Source organism: Meriones unguiculatus, chromosome 3, assembly GCF_030254825.1.
Source record: "Meriones unguiculatus strain TT.TT164.6M chromosome 3, Bangor_MerUng_6.1, whole genome shotgun sequence".
In the NCBI taxonomy this organism is placed as follows: domain Eukaryota; kingdom Metazoa; phylum Chordata; class Mammalia; order Rodentia; family Muridae; genus Meriones; species Meriones unguiculatus.
In genome coordinates, this window is record NC_083351.1 from 96,382,238 (window position 1) to 96,402,282 (window position 20,045).

The 20,045-nt window shown below is 41.7% G+C and overlaps 1 protein-coding gene and 1 non-coding gene across 3 annotated transcripts in view; one reads left to right on the top strand and one right to left on the bottom strand.

Annotated features, from left to right (window-relative positions):
* Adcy2 (adenylate cyclase 2) overlaps positions 1 to 20,045 on the top strand; it is a 368,926-nt gene that overhangs the window by 209,570 nt on the left and 139,311 nt on the right. The window lies entirely within an intron of this gene.
* On the bottom strand, positions 17,377 to 17,483 carry LOC132653446 (U6 spliceosomal RNA). Its single transcript, XR_009591185.1, has one exon. It is a non-coding gene; the product is annotated as a U6 spliceosomal RNA (small nuclear RNA).

Genomic DNA, 20,045 nt, shown 5'->3' on the forward strand with positions numbered 1-20,045 from the left:
CTCTAAAGCATCCGCATCACTGAGAAGCTCACCCAGCATGGCTTTCAGCTCATGAAAGCTGCCTCGCTGGAGCCCTAACCCATCCAGCTTCATACCCCTTCCATATCCTAGCACACCCTTGCAGCTAGGATGTCAGGGTGGAGTCCTGATGGTCTAATCACCCCTCTCATGCTTGGGGGCTTAACAAGTCCATTACTGTGTACATGGGTGTCACTATACAATAAAGGTTAATTCATTGCGATGACTACAGAGCCAGTATATCTCAGAGGTCACCAGAGTTTCCCTGTATGTCCAGTGGTCATGTCTAGAACTACATAGTCTAGATTTCAAATCCTTTAGAATAGACAATTTCTTTTGGAAAAAAAAAAAAAAAAAAACAGCAAGATGGCTCAGGTGTCAAGGAAACTTGTTGGTCTTGCAAGGACCTGACTTCAGTTCCCAGCACCTATATAGGACTGCTCACAACTACCTGAAACTCCACCTTGATGTCATCAGTTACAACTGACGTCCTCTTCAGCCCCCATAGTTAACCACATCATGTTGACATGCCCGGTACACAAACACATACATAAACACATAATTTTTAAAAGTATAATTAAAATATCAGAAGGATAGAACTTCATCAGGTTGGTAGAAACAGTTAACTTTGGTTTTCATCACCACCAGGCTCTGTTTCAAAATAGCACTAAGGCTACAGGGAACTAAAATTCCAAGAAGACAGATTACAAAGCCTAATGTTTATAGTCACAGCTTTGACATCATCAACACATCATATTTCCTTGGCATGGTCCTGAGCTTGGGAAGAACATTGCATTCTTGTCTTTCTGAGCCAGTGAGCCTATGAGCCAATGAGCTCTGGCAACCCATGTGGTCACAGCCACCACTCCCAGATCCTGGGTCATCAGTTCTCAGGGGCCAGAGACTATGGGATCCTCTTGGGAGGCAGCAAAAGAGGATGAATTCACGAGTTATTTCATAAGAGAAACTAGAGATCTGTTCTAGAATGAAGAAGGAAGTTGCAGGGATCAGAAAGAAGAACTTCCATTAAAGATGTCTAATAAAATAGAGTTTGGTCCATCAGTTATTAATGTTTTCAAAAGCCAGGGTCCATCTCCAGAGACTGGTTCTTGGAATATATATTTCCTGCTAGGGATTCAGAAAGTGTGTTTTTGGAATGAGACTGTGTGATTTTTTTTCAGAACAGTTTATTAAATAATACAACGAAATTGTCTTGATTAAAATAGAGCTATAAAGATAACTCAGTGGGTAAAAGCACTTGCCATTCAGCCTGAGGACCTGAGTTTGAATTTCTATAACCTGTGTTCAAGCCAGACAGACAGAAAAAGAATCTTTAATTTCAGTGCTTCTAAGGGGAGGTGAGAAGTAGAGGCATGAAGAACCCTGAGAGCAGGCAGCCAGCCTGGTTCAGACAGATGAAAATCCCCACAAGTATACTCTCTCTCAGAAAAGATACAAAGGTGGTACGAACACATGGGTTGTCCTCTTCCCTTCACATTCTGCTATGGCCCACAAGGACATGTCCACTTTTATATACAAGAATCCACATATCTACACATGCATCCATGCAAACACACACACACACACACACACACACACACTCACGAAGTTGAGGGGTGGGGAGAGCCCAAGATGCTGGTCTGATAGGTTTAAGGTAATAAATAAAAGTAGAAAAAAATGGCAATGTATGTGACGTTCATAGAAGAGGTTAGTCCCAAAGACCATGAGGCCTACATGGTGCCACAATCCAAACTGAGCTCTTAGGTTCCGTGTTTCTTTTCGTGGGTCATATGTACCATTTGCTGTCAGCCAGTGCCAGTAACTTCTGTTGATTTACACAGTCACTATAGGAAATACTAATATTATCAGAACTTCTTTATCAAGGAAGATTCCTGCCATGCAACTAGGAAAGTATTTTTGCAGTCATTACTTAGGTAATAAATATTGACAACCTGATGTCACGTGACAGGTGCATCAAAGTGAGCCGATATCCCCACAAGTTTGAGAGACCATAATTGTGATTGACTTCATGGATTCATCTTCTCATACCTAAGAGAAGAAATCAGCAGGCGTGTCCCCAGAAGACAAGCCTCTTTAACCCAGAAGAGAGCTATAAAAGCTGTTGCTCTCCAGACATGTGTAAACAATTGCCCAGTTCTAGAAGCTTTTGGTCAAAGTTCTGTGATGCTTTCCCTAGGTGCAAATGAGAAATCTTTCGAGACATTAGTATTAATACTTGAGTAAAGCATCTATTCATGCTATAAAATTTTGAGGGAGGAAAAAAATGAAAGTATTTGATTGGAGTATTCTCAGGATTGCATTTTTTGCCCTAAAAGTGTTCTCGTGTAAAAGCAGCAACAATCATTATTTTTTATTAGGTGGAAATGCATATAAGGCCTTAGAACTGAGACTGCCTTTGGGGGGCTGAAGAGATTGCCTCTGTGTTCTGACTGTTGTCAAACACAAAAATTACTTCAGCAAAAGCCACAGTCACACCTAAGCATCACATGGCATAACAGATGCTTCTGTCAGACCTGGGAACAGCTTCTCTCTGGAGTATGTAATAGACTCTCAGGAATTATTGAGAGCTGGCTACAGAGGAAAAAAAAAAGAACTCTTTCTCTTAAAGATTGAATTTGATGCTGCCTCTGAGAGTAAAAACTGATTTCTTTTTCAGTATAGAGAGAATAAATCTGCTGGGCATAGTAACTATATAATCCAAGCAGTTTGGAAGGTGAGGCAGAAAGATATCCTAAGTTCAAGGACAGCTTGGGCTACATAGCAAGTTCCAGGAGAGCTTCAGCTAGAGTGAGACCCTGCTCATAAAACCAGAAATAAGGAGAGAGAGTGTGAGAAGGGCGGGAGTATAAAGGAGAGAGAGAATAAATATTCATTGGTTCATACATTGTCCTTATTTTAAAGACATTGGAAGTGTTTTCACATAATTTATTTTAGTGTGGGTTCTTCAGACAGGACACACATCCACTAGGAAACACTAGCAAGCAATGCTGACCCGCCTGGATTCAGAGCCTGCTGGGAGGTCAGTAGAATGCGTTTCTTTTCTATCTTTATATTCAGACTTTCTTTCCTCCTTGCAAAGTTCAAGGAAATAAGCAGACAGCTTCAGTGCAACTCTGATTGGCAGACGGCAAGTGTGCACATCTGCAAATGGACAGGACAACGGAGACAAAAAGTACGCTGTGTGAGGCATTAAATGACCTGGCTGAAGTTGCTCTAGATGTATATCCTATTCTTTGGTCCCTTTTCAAGAGAGAAAAGGGGAGCAAGTTCAGTAATGTCTCATTGCGTTCTCATGAAGTGCCCAGTTCTGTGTGTGTCTCGCTGAATCCTCATGAAGTGCAGGGTGCTGTGTTTGGTCTGAGTTCTCATGAAGTACCTACCGTGTGCTCTGCTTATTCTTAGATACACCACTGTCTCAGACACCTGCTGCTGCTGTAACAAGTTGCATACTTGATAGCTGAATACAAAAGAGGTGTATGATCTCCTGGTTCTAGAGGTTAGAAATCCAAACCCACTGACCTTCCTTCTGCAGACCAAAAGGAAATGTTTCTCTCCAACCTTCTAGAAGCTTTGAACAGCCCTTAGCTTTTAGTGTCCCTCCCCAAAGGCAGCAGGATGAACTTCTAATCAGACCCTCTCGCAACGCGTACACTTTGGCTCCTTTGTACCACCTGCTCTCTGCTCTGACACTGGCCCTTCTGTCTCTTCTTCTGATGGCTTCACCTAGATAACCCAGGATACTCGTGAATTTAATCACACTTAAAAATTGTCCCAGTTGATGGCAGTGTAGCTCTGTTGATATGAAACCTTGGGTTTGATCTCTATCATTGCACAAAACCAGTGTTGGTCACTGGCACACACCTGGGATCCCAGCATTTGGGACATGGAAGCAAGGTCACACTCAGCTACATAGTTCCAGGACAGCCTGAAGTACGAGAGACCCTGATTCAAAAACAATCAGGAAAGCTGTCGTTTGATATGTAAGGTAACATAGCCCATGGGTTTGGAGTGTGCTGTCTTTGTGGAATCCAACCACTTTTCTGTTTATTCCTATAGCAACTCTACATGCAATTTATGCCCTTTCCCAACAAATGCAGAAGCTCTCCAAGTTATTTGATATACATACACACCATTTGTAAGCATGGCTTCTGAGGTCTCTGTCTCTTGTGGTGGCCCTGCATGGGCTTCCTGGAGCAATCACTGGGAGGGTGCTAATGCAAGAGGTTCCTTGTCATGCAGGCTTCTAGATGGAAGTCCTCCTTGATCCCTTGGGAGCATTAAACTTCCCTTTCAGTGGCCAGGGTGCCCTTAAAGCAGCCAGAACTGGCCTGTCCTTATGCTGCTGTGCTTTAGCAGTAGGTGAAAGAAGCAAGCTGCCTCCCTGGGACAGGCTTATGTGACTATATGAAGGGTGGTGCTTGATGGCATCTCTCCTTGTGCCGTATGTTAACTTTTCACAGCACAAGCTTCGTGCTTTGTTAAGACAAAAGAATTTAGCCGAGAACTCTGTTTCTGTGGCTGGAATGATAGCACAATGGTTAAGAGGATCTGAGTTCTAGTCTCAGCACCCATGTGGCAGCTCACAACCATATATAACTCCATTTCCAAGGATCTAACACCTTTTTTTGCCCCCCATGGTAGAGCACACTTGTGGTACAAATGCATACATGCAAACACAACACCCATGCACATAAAATAAGATGAAAACTAATTTTTCTGTTTCCTCTATTTGGACTTTTGGCAGGGAGTTGTTGCAAACAGTCTTTACCTGCTCTGTCTCTCCATGGTCAAACTTGCTTTTTATTGGCATAATGGACAGGGGGGATACTCTGATGAAAAGGAGGATTGGAATTAGAGCAGGTGAGTCCTCCCACTACAGCTTCTGGAGGACTGGAGTAGCACATTTTCTTGCAAAATCATTTTCATAAACTTGATCAGATGGTGCACCCAACAGAGACAGCAGAACATGAGCAGCCCGAGTCAGTTTGTTTCACATTTAAAGCTTGGCTCAGATATGTCTGCTCTGCTCAACTCCTGCATTCTCAGCAGCTAGTGACTGAAGGTTCCCTGGTCCTGGGAACCTTGCGTCTGCTTGAGTGTGCACTGTTGGCTTTGGTGTTACCTCCCTGACAAGAACGGACATCTCTCCTTTCCAGCATAATGTGTTCATTTATTTGTTGCTTGAGAATGTGATACTCGAGTATGTGTTCTGAGCAGATATGCATTCCACTATCCTCCGCTTCCTCCCATACTCTTCGACCAGGATTCCCTTCCAACTTAACTTGTTCTGTTTTAAGCCCACTGGGTTCATTTACTACTGCTTGTATGTATTTGGCTGTAGAGCCATCTACTGGAGCATGGACAGCCTATCAGGGTCACATTTGAAGACAACTGACAGTCTCTTCCTCAGCAGCCATTGGTGCCTAATGGCTCCTCAGTTAGTGCTGGGACACAGTGAGTCCCTCTCCCTTCCATGCTGGGATTTTGGCTACCTTGAATTTTGTACAGGTCTTGTGCATGTAGTCAGAGCATATGAGTTCATGTGTGCCATGGCCCTGATGTATCCAGAAAACACTTTTGCAGAAGTCCTCCACCACCTCTGGCTCTTACACTCCTTTTGTCCCTTCTTCTACCCCCTCACAGCCTCTGAGCCTTAGAGAGGGATGAGCACAGTCTTATTCTCTGAGATGACCACTTGAGGCTCTGTGTTAATCTCCACCTACTGCAAATAGAAGCTTCTCTCATTGGTGCAATAGTTCTGAGAATGACTAAATAGCTGGATTTCAAGCCTGCTGTACAACACAGAACTCATTTCTGGTGCTGTTAAATGGTCCAAGAACTTATAATTGCCTAGGCCATCAGTCCTAGAGGAGAACCTCGTATTCGTACTCTGCTCAGTGGGCACAGAATTAAACTGCTTCCTGAGTCCTTATTATTCTACCCATAGGTCACTGTAGTGCTCATCCCTAATCAGAGAGTATTTTGTGTTTGGTTTTTTTTTTTTTTCAGTCTTTGTGCTACTGTTATCCACTTTAGAAATGATCATTTCCAGTTCCTGCCACAGCCATGCAGGAGCTGATCATGTTTCCTCTTGTAGCAGTCACTGGTAGAAGGTAAAGCAGTGCAAATGACAACACGTACTTTTTTCAAAGTTGAGAAGAAAAAGATTAGAGATTTCCCAGCAGAGCTCTCTTTACTTTGTCTGCCATTCCAAGCCATCAGAATTAAAATGCAAGGATGCCTTGAGTAGTTTGTGCAACATAACATGGCATTATCTTCTCAGGAGCCTGGGATGGTATGATTCATTGGGAAACTTCAGGAAAACTGTACTAAAATGTTAAACCATCTGGATGCTTTCTGATGAGAAATAAAATCAACTCTGGGAAAAATTAGTCAACAATATTCAAAGCAAGTCCTTAAGGTAAAAGAAATGATGCATCACCCACTTTCAGAGATTGCAGCAAAAGTTGTGCTGTGAGCATTCTTCAAAGCAGAACAACAACAACAAAACATCTGGTGAAAGAGCAAGGAAAATGGAGAGGAGCTACCAAAACTCATCACCTCATCTTGTTGTCTAAGGAAAATCAGAAACAGAAGATTCTAGAAGCTCACAGAGAGCATTAGCAACCATGTGTTCATTCTTTAAAGAAACTGACATTTCTCTAAAGAAAAAAATAAAAATAAGAGAGTCTCTGACTGATTAAACATATGCAAATGTCTCTTTCTACCATGACAGTACAAAAGTCTCATGATAAAGTAAAACTCCAGAAGTTTCCACTGTGTAAGACACTTCAGCAACACCTTCTGCCAGTCAAAACATACCAAACTAGTGAGAGAAGCAGCTGGAAAGCAGCTCTACTGCTCCGCATGGTGGCAAGCTAACACTGTTGGTGACATCGAGAGCCCAGAATGGTGTCCTTGGAAGAACATAGGTGGATCTCTGTGAGTTTGAGGCCAGCTTGCTCTACAAAGTGAGTCCACGACAGTCAAGACTACGCAGAGAAACCCTGTCTCAATCTACACAATGGAGTATTACTCAGTAATGAAAAATAAGGAAATCATAAAATTTGCAGGTAAATGGTAGTACCTGGAAAGGATCATCCTGAGTGAGCTGTCCCAGAAGCAGAAAGACACACACGGTATAGACTCACTCATATAGACATATAACATAGGATAAACCTACTAAAATCTGTACATCTAAAGAAACTAATCAAGAGAGAGGACCCTGATTAAAATGTTCAATCCCCATCCTGAAAAGCAAAGAGGATGGACATCAGAAGAAGAAGAAAACAGAAAACAACCTAGGAACCTGCCACAGAGGGCCTCTGAAAGGCTCTGCCCTGAAGACTATCAAAGCACATGCTGAGACTTATGGCTAACTGTTGGGCAGAGTGTATGGAATCTTATGTAAGAAGTGGGAAAAAGTAAGATCTGGAGAGGACAGGAACTCCACAAGGAGAGCAACAGAACCAGAAAATTTGAACATAGGGGTCTTCCCAGAGACTCATACTCCAACCAAGTACCAGGCATGGAGATAACCTAGAACCCCTGCACAGATGTAGCCCATGGCAGTTTAGTGTCCAAGTGGGTTCCATAGTAATGGGAAGAGGGACTGCCTCTGACATAATCTGATTGGCCTGCTCTTTGATCACCTCACCCTGAGCGGGGAGCAGCCTTACCTGGCCACAGAAGATGACAATGCAGCCACTTCTGATGAGAACTGATAGACTAAGATCAGAAGGAAAGAGAGGAGGACCTCCCCTATCAGTGGACTTGGGGAGGGGCATGCGTGAAGAAGGAGGAGGAAGGGTGGGACTAGGAGGGGAGGAGGGAGGGGCCTATGGGGGATACAAAGTGAATAAAGTGTAATTAATAAAATTAAATTAAATTAAAAAAAAGAAAGGACTTTCTGGCACTTAACATTGAACTGTTCGTTACATAAATGTCTAAATACTTAAAAAAAAAATAACAAAAACAAAAAACAGCAACCAAAGAAGAACTCAGGCTTTGCTGCTGCTGCCATCCTGGATGCCTCCAGTATTTCAGGGAAATGACCTTTTATTCTTTATGATGAGGCAACCTGACAATCTTAGGAATGCATAACAGGAAAGGTATACTCAAATGGGAAGAATCAAGTTGATGTGCATCAAAACAATAAAAAATAATTTTTAAATAATTAAAATGTAGAAACCAGTTCAAAACTCTGCCACTCTTGTTTCATCATTCATTTTTCTGACGTTTGTCACTTACAGGAGAAACTGTGGCCCTATTTCAGAGTCTTCTGTGACCACCATCATGTTTTTGTTTTCTTTTTTCCTGAGTGTTAATCGTAGCTATATTATAATTTTTTTAACCAGGACAGGGGGTGTTTTGGATTTATCATCACAATCACTGTACATTGTAAAGGCCACTCATATTTGATGGTCAGTGAACATGAGGACACTTCCTGCCCTTCCATCTGTAGTGTGCTCATTCAGTCCATGCCATTTCATGTTCACAGATTGAAAGTTAAGACTAATGTAAATATTTTGTGAGTGCTACATTATGCCTTTTATCAAGTACTTTTGGTTTTTTTTTTTTTTTCATTTATTTTTTATTCATTTTACAGCCTGCTACATTATGCCTTTTATCAAGTACTTCTTTTTTTTTCATTTTTTTTATTCACTTTACAACCTGATCTGAGCCCCCTCACTCCTCTCCTCCCAGTCCTACCCTTTTCCTCCTTCTCCCCACTTCCTCTTCTCCTCCTCAGAGGAGAGGCCAGCCCACCCTGGTATCTCAGGTTGCTGCAGGCAAAGTGCATCCTGTCCCATTAAGGCCTGACATGGCAGCCCAGGTAGGGGAAAGAGATCCAAAGACAGGCAACAGAGTTAGAGAAATCCCCACCTCCCATTGTTAGGGGACCCACATATTAACCAGCCTACACATCTGCTATGCATGTTTAGGGTGTGTAGGTCCAGCCCATGCATGCTTTTTGATTGGTGGTTCAGCCTCTGTGAGGCCCCATGGGCCCAGGTTAGTTGACTCTGTAGGTGTTTTTGTGGTGTCTTTGACCCCTTCAGCTCCCTCAATCCTTCCTCCCCGTCTTCCACAGAACTCCCCAAGCTTGGCCTATTGTTTAGCTGTGGGTCTCTGCCTCTGTTTCCAGCTGCTGCTGGATGAAGCCTCTCAGAAAAGAGTTATGGTAGGCTGCTGTCTACAAGCATAGCAGAGTGTCATTAATAGCAACAGGGTTTACTCTCTCCCAAGGGGTGGATCGGTCACAAGGTGGGCCAATCATTGATCTGCCATTTCCTCAATTTTTGCTCCAACTTTACCCCTACACTTCTTGTAGGCAAGACAAATTTTAGGTTAAAGCTTTTACGGGTAAATTTGTGTCACCCTCCCTCCCTGGAAGTCTTACCTGGCTACAGGAAATGGCTATTTTGGGCTCTTTAACCCCTGCTGCTAGGAGTCTCAGCTAGAGTTACCCCGATAGACTTCCTGGAGCCCCCCCCCAGATTGCCTCAAATGATTTCTATTCTCTCTTCTAGTCTTCTCTACCCCCAGCCTGCTCTAATCCCCACCCCTGTTACCCTCCCCACCCTCTCCTCCACCCAGTTCCCTCTCTCCCATGAAACTGAAAAGCTTCTGCAAGGAGAATGACACTGTCAATAGGACAAAAGGGCAGCCTACAAAATGAGAAAAAGGTCTTCATCAACCCTACATCCAAAAGAAAGGCAATATTTAAAATATATAAAGAACTCAAGAAATTAGGCACCAATAAACCAAATAACCCAATTAAAAATGGGGTACAGAGCTAAACACAGAATTCTCAACAAAGGAGTCTCTAGTAACTGAGAAGCACTTAAAGAAATATCCAATGTCATTAGTCATCAGGAAAGTGCAAATCAAAACAACTCTGAGATTCTATCTTACACCCATCAGAATGGGTAAGATCAAAAACTCAAGTGAGGATGTAGAGAAAGGGAGGACTCCTCCATTGCTGGTGGGAGTGCGACCTTGTACAACCACTGCAGAAATCAATCTGGAGGTCTCTGAGAAAATTTGAAACAGTTCTACCTCAAGACCCAGCTATACCACTCCTGGACAAATACTCAAAAGATGTTCCACCATACAAAAAGGACACTTGTTCGACTATGTTCCTAGCAGCTTTATTAGTAATAGTCAGAATCTGGAAATAACCTAGATATCCATCAAATGCAGAATGGATAAAGAAACTGTTATATTTACAGAATGGAATACTACTCCAGCTATTAAGAACAAGGAAATCATGAAATTTGCAGGCAATTTGATGGAACTAGAAAAGATCATCCTGAGTGCAGTAACCCAGATCCAGAAAGACACACGTGGTATGTACTCACTTATAAGAAGATATTAGCCATATAATACAAGACAACCATATTATAATCCACAGACCTCAAGAAGCTAAGTAACAAGGAGGGCCCACGGGAGAATGCTTGAATCTCTCTCAGAAGAGGGGATAAAATAGATATCTGAAGTATCCAATATTGCTGGAAGAGTGCTAACACAACAGGGTCCAGCTGCATCCTGTCATTGAAAATGTGGTCTTCATCTATTGTAGGTCACATTCATTCCTATGAGACGGTGACTTCAGGAGAACCCTGAGCTGGAAGGCAGGGAGGATCTAATGACCAAACATAGGAAATAGCAGAGAAGCATCTCTCATAGGTCCCAGAAGAGAGAGGACCTCACACAGGAGTGGAGTTTGGGAGAGGGAATGACTACAGGTGTTATGAGACAGACTTCACTGGGTCTGGGAGCCACTCGGGCAGCCTTCCTGGAAGAGATACTTCCTGTGAGAGGTTGGAGCAAGCAGGCACTGTTTCCAGTTACTTAGACTGTGGCTGGCCACTAAGGAGAAATCGGTGATACATCTGCATAGTATATACAGGATAGACAATCATTGAATTGAATAAAATACAGAGTTTTTGATGTCTCAGGGGGATGCAAGAGAGATGGGCACCAAGAGGACCATACCAGGCAGATATCTGCATTAATCACCTCAAGGAAAGAGATGGGCAAGCAGAAACAGTGTCCAAAGTAAACCAGCTCTGCTTCTGAAATGAGAAGGGAAAGCCTGCATTTAAAATAAGGGCAGCATAAAATTATACAGATTCACTATACAAAAGGAAAACCTAGATCGTGTGTTTCAGTGAAAGCTAAGATAATAAGGCTTGTAGGGGATATCGGCCAACTAAGCCATGGGCTAAAGGAGTCATGGTGAGAAAAATGTCAAGCACTGACCTCCAGTCATCACAAAATGGTGTTTTCCCAGAGCCTGAGCCAACAGTGTAAGACATGAAAAGATGATAAAACAGCTGAAGATTTTATGGGGGAAAAGAAAAAAAGGGAGATTTGGAAGGCCACGCAGTGAGTGTGGCACTCCCGCCCTCTTAGCCAGTCTCATGCAGAGGTGGGCCATGTACACCATGGAGAGATCAATGACATGCAGACATGTGAACCAGTGCAGCTTGTGCCCTAAAGGGGTCGGCTCTTTTCCATAGGAGAAACCAGAGAGTACGAATGCAGAGCAGTGTTTGCTAAGTGTTTGCCACAGGAAGCAATGATGTGTTTCATATTTTAGTGCATTATTTCTGGAAATATATTTAAATTATGCATTGTCTTTTTTTCAGTGTATTTCATACATTTTCTGATGTATTATATTGTCTTCCTGATTTTATTTGGAATTATTCATTTTATGGAAGGGATAGGGAGTAATATTGTTTTCTTTTTTCTATATTATTAAATATTTTGCCATGTGTAATCTATCCTATATGTTAGATTCATTCTGCTATTAGCTACTAACAAAGGTTTTAGGCCCAATAGAAACAATTAAAAAGTTGTCTTGAAATAAACAAATAACATAAAAACTATGAAGGAAAACAGAGCATTAACGAGACTGTAAGGGAAATAAAGAGAAGTGCTTAACGCAAAAGCTCAAGCATCAGCAAAGTTCAGTGGAAGGGGATGAGAGGAAGAGGAAGGGAGGGTGGGACTGGGGGAGTTGAGAGAGGAATTTTCATTCGGGATATATAATGAATAAATTGTGAAGAAAAAAATAAAAAAAATTTTAAAAAGCTTTGCTTTAGAAGCTGAAGTGACATCACAACAGCAGTGTTGAAAACATCCATTCAAGCCAGGCTTAGTGGAACACACCTTCAATCCCAGCACTTGGGAGAAAGACACAGGTATCTTGGTCTATGTAGTGAGTTCCAAACCAGCCAGTGGCCCTGTCTCAAACACAACAACAATAAAAATCAACTTACCCCCATATAAAAACTCATATTTCAGTGAATGTAGTATCATATATTCTTCCTGTCCATGTCCCCCTAGAGGATAGAAAAGCACAGCAGCCTTCTAGGACCAACAGCTGAAGTGACCGGGATTCAGGGGATAGAAAGCATGAGCCAGAGACTTCCTCTGTGGTTTAAGCAGATCAGCATCCCCTAGGTAGATCATGAGTTTCTATGGTCAAGGTCTTTGATCTTACATTCTCTGCACCTCAAGGCTCCCAGCAGCCCTTGGGTGCATACGCATATTAACACCCTCTTGGGAAAGCATCCTCCATTTCTGCATCTCTCTTCTGATTCCTGTCTCTGAATATTCTAAGCCTTGTGGCTGTGCTGAAGGGGCTCAGCCACAACTATCAGACACCTTCCCATGGTGAAGCTCACTGAGTCATTAGTCATAAGAGTGACACTTGGCCATTTAAATGTTTAATCGCTAAACAGAGATGGAAAGCAGTGCTGTAATTCCCCGGTCTTTCAGACCCAAACCTTTTCCCTACTAGTGTCTAGGGTCATTTTGTCTACCCTACATCTATAAGCTTCAGTTAATGTAGCCTGTCTGTTATGGAAGCAGTCTGGCTCCTTCCAGAAGGTAGTATGGGCACAGAAATTTTTTTATGTACTATAAGTTATATAATTTATATATCAAAGATAGATTATAAGTTTAAAGCCATAGCAGCTCGCTAGTTAAATCTGCTAAAAAAAAAAATACCATTTTCAACTCTTTTTTTTTTTTAAACCCTTGGCTCATGGATAGTCATGATTCCAGTCTGCAAGAGGATGAAGCCTTAAACTGAGGTGTTTGTATTGGTGACTACAATTCTTCACCTAACTGCATTTCCCATCTGTGCTGGCGGACTTCATGCAAAGCCAGGCATGGCAGAGTGTATAGGAGTGGGCATCACAGTGGGTATTCCAGGACACAAGCAGACATGTGGATAACTGATCCTCACCACTAAAAACAACAGTAGATCATGGAAGACTGAAAACCTAGGCTCTGCTGACAAGACGCTTTCTTGGGACTGTATGTCCTGAAAAAAATAACGACTAAACTTTTAAGGATTTGTTGAAAAACAGGGGAAAGTCTTTCATTAAAGATTAATACTTCATCAGCTGATGTGAGTGAATATTAAAGGTAGAAAGTCTCACCCCAGAGAGAAATGATGGACCTCTCAAAGTTGCAGATGAATAATGGGGGGGGGGACTTTACTTGTCTTTAATTCAAATTTGAGGTTTTATGTGTTTTATGTTCTCAAGAAAAAAAATTCATTTCATGACTCAACGTTGGCATTTATAGCTACTGTCTTTTGCTCTGTGAGATAGCACAAATTTATTTGATTTGACTGTGAAGGGAATATTCTCAGAATACAGCACGAAACAGGCCAGATCAAGAATATTATTATTCTTGGAAAGAGAAATACACAAATTTTATGGTAGGTTAGCTGTTTTATGTATAGAATTGTTCCATTTCTTGTTATCTGTCTTTACCCATGAAATAGTGTATGCTAGGTTACGTCTTCCTAGTTTAAAGAGGTCATGGCTAATGAATCCCCTAGCTAATGATGGGCTTGGAAAATTCACTTTTCTCCTAGGTCATATAAAGTTTTGAACTTGGTGACTATTCTTTTCATCATTCAGGTGACCATGAGCAGAAAGATGAGGAGTGTAAACCCTTTGGCTCATTGTTGCTTCATGTCCTTCTTCCATCCATTTCTGTCAGCAAATTTCTCTGGAACCCACTCATCTCTTTGAAGCCACTAACTATTACAGGTGTCGCAGTGAAGAGCGAAGCATTGACAGGGCAGAAGACAAAGAGGATTTTTGTGATATATGGAATAAAACTACCTATTTCATCCGCCCCAAGAGTCTCAGACTCTATAAACCTCTGTCTAAAGCTTTCTTCAACTTGTGCTAAAACTGAAGTTGTACAAAATGAGTAAACAAAGCACAAATTACCAAAAAAAATCTCCAATATAAAGAATAGCGTAGATGGTCCTGGGTTTGGATGGGAATCTATTTTGTTTCCTCTTGTTGGTGAGTTGTCTGTGCTATGCTAATTCAAGAGGCTCCAGGACTCACATCTTACTTTTAACCTCTAAAATTTAACTATATGTGTGGATATATAATTAAATATGTCAATATTCTAACATGGTTGTCTGCACACTGGAGAGGCTGTGAACCTGGCAGCTACTCCATCCACAAATTGGATAGCCTTGTCCCAAAGTGGTGCTAAAAGCCTAGAAGATTCCTAAGGAGACACTGGCCTTCAGGTCATGTTGGAAATGTGAAGAAATGAGTCTAGTGCCAGCAACATTAAGCACATTCTCCCTGTCAGAAGTGCAGCTACCATTAATTCCTGCTTTTCGCTGGGACCTTTTTGTAGTCAGGCTCCAGCTAATAAGTGCCTCTTACTCTGAAAACAGGTCATCTTGCCTCAGTTAATCCCCTGTGGAAACACCCCGAACTGTGTCTCCTATGTGATCAGATCCCATCCAGGTGACAATCCAGATTAACTGTCATTGATTTGTTATTAACAAAGGTCTTGTCTAGCAAGCTCTAGACCCAAGTTCAAACACCAGTCCAAAAAAAGGGGGAAAGGGGCTAGTCATTACATTATCAGAGATGGAGTTGAAAATATGTGTCCCACAACTGCTAATTAACTGCTCTTTCAGAATACTTTGTATCAGCCTACAGTTGAGCAAAAACCTTTAGCATAAAACCCAACATTGACTATTCTCTGTTTCATACAACTATTGCATATTATGCTAAAAGTGAAAAAAACAGTGTGATTGCATGACTGCTTTCATGCCTTTGTAGGATCAAAAAAAAAAATCTCAAATTGAAGTGCTCACAACTCAGCATATATATAAACCAATCACTTTCAAACATCACTGTTAGATTACTTTATTTGAGATCCATTTTATTCATTTAGAGTTGCCTACATGAGCATGGATCAAGATTGTTCCCTTTTGTAACTATCAAGTCCAATTTGTGCTGCCCATATATTCACGGGTCTGAGACCTTCCATTGGTATGTGGTCAACCTAAGAGTGAAAACATTCTTAAAGTTAATTGATTGTCCCTCTAACAGAAGCTATCAACTGCCAATAGCTTCTCAGTAAAGGATTGGACTGTCCACCTCCTCTCTCTATGCTGGGATTTGGTCATGCATGAACTTCCATGGTGCTTGTTCCTGCTGCCATAATTGCTGTGAGTACATTATGCAACTACTCTACTCTATCCAAAGGACACTGTCCCCTTGTGTTCACTCATCACTCCTGGCTCTTACATCCTTCTACTCCCTCTTCTGCAATGATCCCTAAGACTTAGGAGGAGAGCATTCAGTAGAGATGTTCTATTTAGGGATGAGCTTTCTGCAATCTCTTATTCTCTGCTCCTTGTCCAGATGTAGATCCCTATATTGATCATCATCTACTGCAAATAGAAGCTTCTCTGATGAGGGTAAACAATGTGTTAATCAATGAGTACAAAAATAAGTCATTAGACATCAGTTCAATATTCATTTATCACAATATTGGCAAGTAGGTTCTCCCCTAGAACTTATGTCAAATCTGGCTATGGTTTCTTAGTCCAAGAATGATTCCAGATATAGATTTCATCATGTGGACTGGGACTGAAACACAATCTGAAAATGGTGTTGGTTGTTCCCCTCATTTTTATGCCAGTATTGTACCAGTGAACATGTTTAGCCTGATTAGTCATTATCATAATGCACAGGGTTCATGGCTGGTTACTCTTCTTCTCTGATAGCATGTATAGCCCTTTCTTGAACCATGAAAACTGACTGGTAGAGATGAAGGTTCCAAAGTAGTATTATTTACAGCTTAATATTTTTATGTCCTCTTTCCTCTATCTTCCCTCCCCCTTAGAAAAGCGGAGCCCCACCTCCCACCTTAATACAGCAAATCACATCAGGACTGAGCACATCCTTTTCCTCAGTGTCTAGGCAAGGCAGCCCCACCAGGGGGGCAGTGATTGAAAAGTATGAAACACACTCCTTGTCAGAGACAACTCCCACTCCCCTTACTAGGACACCCACATGAAGACCAAGAAGCCCATCAGCTACGTATGTGAAGGGGGCTTAGGTCCAGTCCATGCGTGATCTTTGATTGGTGCTTTAGTCTCCACAAGCCCCCCTGGGCCCAAGTTAGTTGGCTCTGTTGGTCTCCTTGTGGCATTCCTGTCCCCTCCAGGTCCTTCCATCCTTCCCCCATCCCACTCTTCCATAAGGCTCTCTGTGTTCCACCTGGTGTTTGGCTGTGAGTCTCAGCATCTGTTTCAGTCCATTGCTGGGTGGAGCCTTTCAGAGCCTCCCATCTGCAAGCACAGTAGGATGTTGTTAATAGTGTCAGGGGCTGCCTTTCTCCCTTGGTGTGGGTCTTAGGTTGGGCCAGGCATTGGTTGGATATTCCCTCACTCTCTCCTCTATCTTTATTCCTACACATCTTGTAGGCAGGGTAAATTTCCAGTTGAAGTTTATGTGGGTGGGTTGGTGTTCCTCCCTCTCCTCTAGGAGTCCTGTCTTATTAGAGGGTGTCCTCTTCAGTCTCCATGATCCCTGCTACGAGGAGATTCAACTAGAATCACCCCCATATCCTTCTAGGAGCCTGCCCAGTCATAGGTCTCCAGCTTGTCTCAGAGATGACCCCACCCATAGTTGGTTTTTATTCTCTCTACAAGGCCTCTGTCCTCCTTCCCCCTCTTTCCCCACATCTGATCACTACCCTCAGTTCCCTCAGCCCTCCCTGTCCTATACTGTTCCCTTTCCTAACCACTTCTGCTGTCTATTCTATTTGTCCTTCTGTGAGAGATTCAAACATCCTCTTTTGGGTGCTTCTTGTTACTTAGTGTCTTTGGGTCTGTGAATTGTAGTATGGTTATCCTGTACTATAAGGCTAATATCTGCTTATAAGTTGTGAACATACAACGTGTGTCTTTCTGGGTCTGGGTTACCTCACTCAGGATGACCTTTTCTAGTTCCATCCATTTGCCTACAAATTTCATGAAAAAATATGGAACACTTTACAAATGTATGTGTCATTCTTGGGCAGGGGCCATGCTAATCTTCTCTGTGTCATTCCAATTTTAGTATATGTGCTGCTTAAGTGAGCACACCACTTCCCTTCTTGTACAAAGAGTAACTATTTCTTTTTGCTGAGCACTCAACACTTCTGAATGTCTATGCTCAACCAGAATCTAAATACACTGCTCAAATGAAATCATTCCATCCTGCATGTCTAATGGTTTATTTCTGGGGTTCTGATAAGTTTGGAAAAAAGTTCTGTTTGTTTGTTTGTTTGTTTGTTTTTACTGAAAATAGATTCTTTTATCATACAATATATCCCAACCACAGTTTCCCCTCCCTCCACTTTTTGCCTGTATGAGGGAGGAACACATTCTTGGAGAGTTAAGGGTACCATTGCAGGTTTGTTTTTGGTTTTTTTTACCCTTTTTGCCCTTAAACAAATCCTTTAAAGACATTCTTCCAATCCCCTCCCACCAATCACATGCATTCTTTAGGATATAGGTTCAGAGGGTGTTTTGTCTCAATATCTGTTTTAGTGAGTGTTCCTAGGTCACAAGTTTTTTAGTCTTTCTGTCTGAATTTATTACTAGCTTTCAAGTCAGCTGTAATTCTGCACTGCATTTTGTTTTTGTTTGTTTGTTTAGACATTTTGTCATCAATGCAATAGACACAAATTGTCCAAAACTCACCTTTGACTGACCACATTCTTCCATCACTGTTTCCCCTTTATTTTTTTATTTATTGCCCTCCCCAATCCTAAATCTCCCTTTCCCAGCTCTGTTGTGTTTGTTTTGTCATCTATGCAATTATTTGCTGCATCTGTGGTTTCCTCTTTGTCATAGCAACAGCTGCTTTCATAGTTTAGCTTTCATGCCCCGAGAATAGTCAGATTCATACCACACAGGAGCACCCTATTAATCCTCCCAAGGCACAGTTAATACCAGGCGAGGCTGAGCCTGTTAACAGCTTGGCCTAGTTAATAATGCAGTGCCCCTAACAGATGTCCCCTGACTTATGATTGAGAGGTAATATGAAATTGTTATGAGGCTGGCACCAGGTCCACATTTCTTAGGTTTGAATCTTTTGGCACCTTCACCCACTTAACTATGGAGAGTTACTTTACCTTTTTACCCCTAATTTCATAATCTGTAAATAAAAGATGGCTACCTACCTCATTTGGAGTTGTAATGTTTATACGTTTTATCATCACCCAAAGAATGTGTGTCTACCAAATGTATTATATTGAATTCTGTATGACCAAAATGAAGGTGTCCCTGTCACTATTCTGTTGCTGTGAGGAAATACCTTGAAAAAAGCAACTTAAGAAACAGCATGAGTTCCTTAATTTGCAAAGGTGAAGAAGCATGAGTTCCTTAATTTGCAAAGCTCATCTATGGTAATTCAAAAGAGACAAGAGACTTTAGTGTTACAAAAATAAGAGTCCAGCATGCCAAGTCCCTGGCATTTCCTTCTGCCTGTGTGTGCTAAGCTCGACTTCGGGCAGATAAAGGGGTCTTATTTTGTGTGAACTGTGCGGTAGAGAACTCTAAGCATCTCCGGTTGCTGCCGATAGACTGTCCTTGATAGTTCCCGACACTTCCTGATGTTGCCTACATCTCCACCAAAATAGTGCAGTCTTGAAGTGCAAAGAAGTGGATCTACTTTCCTTCCTCCTCTGGCTAAAGGAGACAGGGGGAATGCCGGGATGCTATCAGCAGTTTAAATGCTGTCTGGGTTCAGTTTCCTTGTGTGTAAGATGAGAGCGCCAGACTCTCTTTGAGGAGGCTCCTTACTGCCCAAGCATCCATGAGTTTACGTTTTTCTAAAATTATTTTCAATTTCTCATGAACCTTTAAAGAAAAGCGATTTAACTGATTGCTTTTTCTTCATATTTTTAACTGTAAATATCAAAATCTGCCTTTTTCCCCTTATACTTTCATTCTTCCAGTCTAGAGGTTATAATGTTGATCTAGTATGTCATATTATGGCATTTTTATTATTTTATTTTTGTTTCAATTTTGAAACAGATTTCCTTTTTCCCCTTATACTTTCATTCTTCCAGTCTAGAGGTTATAATGTTGATCTAGTATGTCATATTATGGCATTTTTATTATTTTATTTTTGTTTCAATTTTGAAACAGGGTTTCTCTGTATAGTCTTGGGTGTTCTCTAACTCACTCTTTAGATCAGGCTGGCCTTGAACTCACAAAGACCCATCTGCCTCTGCATCCTGACCACTGGAATTAAAGGTGGTGCCACCACCATCTGGTGTGGCTATTATTTTAATTTTTAAAATTCAATTTGCTTATACTCACAGCAAAACATGGAATAAAGTATGGCAGAGAAATATGCAAACATACCCAGACACACCAAACACCAGTGCATCCCTTCTTCTCCATTCTCCTGAGTGTGTTGGCTTACAAATAACATACTAGCAATAATGCTGTCTCAGTGAGACCCTCAAAAATGACAGCTGCCATTTTTGCCATTTGTGGTCTTCGGTCATTTGCACTGAACTCTAATGAAGTAGGGTTGTTTAAATGAAATTCTGGAAGGAGTGTTACTTAAACACCGCAGAAAACAACTAAGTACAAGATAGATTTGAGCGACACAAAGGCTCAAAGGGCATGGAATCTTCCACTGTGCACT